Raw genomic sequence first — 2,121 nt, 5'->3', positions numbered from 1 at the left:
GTGCCTGAACAAAGAAATGGATAAATTTTCATCCACCTCATTTATATATGTGAAGACTGGACAACGAATAAGGACTACTGGAGAAACATTGATGCCTTTGAACTGTGGTGTTGACAAAGAATGGACTGCCAGAAGATCAAATGAATCTGTCTTGGACAAAATGGAGTCACAATGCTCCTCAGACGCAAGGGTGGTAAGACGTCATCTCATCTGCTTTGGATGTGTTATCAGGAGGGACCAGTTCATGGAGAAGGACATCTGTGTGGTAAAGTAGCAGGTCAGTGGAAAAGAAGAAAACCTTCAATGAGATGGTTTGAAACAGGGCCACAACTGTGGGCTCAAACATAGAGGATGATGCAGGACCGAGTGATGTTTCATCCCACAGTATCAGGACAGACCGGATGGCACTCGACAATGTGATACTGGAGGAGGCCACCTGCTTTGTAACCTCTGGCCTCTTAGGAGTTTTGCTCTTTTTCACTGACCCTCCACCTTCCCAAGCATGATATCCCTTTCTGAGGAATAGCCTCTCCTCCAACATGCCCAAAGTCTGTGAGATGAAACTTCACCATCCGCACCACCAAGGGGCACTCTGGCTGCGCTTTCCCCAAGATATATCTGTTTGTTCTTTTGATAGTCCATGGGATATTCGGCATTCTTCTCTAACACCACAACTCAAAGGCATCAATCCTTCTTCTGTAATCTTTATTCATTTTTAAGCTCTCTGTTGTGTAGCAGATGATTGAGAAGACCATGGCTGAAGTAAGTGTACCTTAGTCTTCAAGTTGGCGTCATTGCTCTTCAACATTTTGGAGCAGTTCCTGACAGCAGACTTGCTCAATTCAATATGTCTCCTTATTTCCTGACTTCTGGTACTAAAGCTGGTGATGGTTGATCCCAGGAAGATGAAATCATGGACAACTTCACTTCTTTCTCCACCTATCACTTGGCTAAGATCAGGGGTAGTATCCTGAATATTGGATGGTTAAAAATCAGCTAATATGACTGTCTGGTATTCTTGTTCTTTTAGAGCCAACTTGTACATCCGTAAATGGGAACAGGAAGTGGAAATGTTGGTAGCACTCATACTCCTCAACATATCACGACAAGAGATACCCCCTCAGGCACCGTTGTGGCAAAGGCATGGAGGGAGTCCTCCTCTTATGCCCATTGCCCAAGTGTCTCGCCTTCTTTCTGGCGAAGAATGAGCAGCTTCATTGTAGTAAGTCTTTAGTGAGGTCACATCGTAGGTTAACAAGAGCCACCGTGGCAGACATGACAGGTGGTGGTGGTTAGCTGCAAACACCAGGGCTCGTGTTTATTATAAGGCTATCATAAAAAGGGCTTTTGTGGCAAACATAAAATCCTTCATTGTTTTTGTTATGTGCCATTGAGTCACTTGCAACTCATAACGACTATATACAACAACTCTGAACCCTGCTCTATTCTGAACCAACTTCACTGTCCCTGGCACCCCTACCCCCACTACACCAGTCACTGAGTCAATTCATCTCATTGAGGGTATTCTTCTCCTGCGCTGTCCCTCCACACTCCCAAGCATAATGTTCCTCTCCAAGGACTGATCCCACCTTGTAACATGTGCAAAATATGTCAGGTGGAGCTCCAGAATCCTTGCCTCCAAGGAGCAGCCTGGTCTCACCTTCTCTAGGACGAACCTGTTTGTTCTCCTAGCAGTTCATAGTATATTCAACACTTTTCCCCAGCACCACAGGTCAAAGGCAATCAATTCTCATATCATTCTTTCGTCATTGTCCAGCTCTCTGATGCATAGCAAGTAGTTGTCAAGACTATGGCCTGTATCGGGAACAGCATAGTCTCTAGACTGACATCATTTGCTCTTCAGTACTGTGGAGAGGTCCCTAACAGCAGACTTTCCCAATGCAATTCGTCTTTTGATTTCCTGGCTGCTGGTACCAAGAGTGTTGGTTGTGGAGCCAAGCAAACTAAAGCTGTTAACAATTTCAGTCTCTTCTCCATCTATCATGATGCTGCTGATTGGCTTCGTGGTGAGAATCTTTGTTTTCTTGATGTTGATCTTCAATCCATACTGAAGGCTGCAGTCCTTGACCTTCTGCAGCAAGCGCTTCAGGTCCTCCTCAG

Source organism: Elephantulus edwardii, unplaced genomic scaffold (assembly GCF_000299155.1).
Source record: "Elephantulus edwardii isolate Elephantulus edwardi_28Jun2011 unplaced genomic scaffold, EleEdw1.0 scaffold00115, whole genome shotgun sequence".
Taxonomy (NCBI): domain Eukaryota; kingdom Metazoa; phylum Chordata; class Mammalia; order Macroscelidea; family Macroscelididae; genus Elephantulus; species Elephantulus edwardii.
This window is presented reverse-complemented; position numbering follows the sequence as displayed.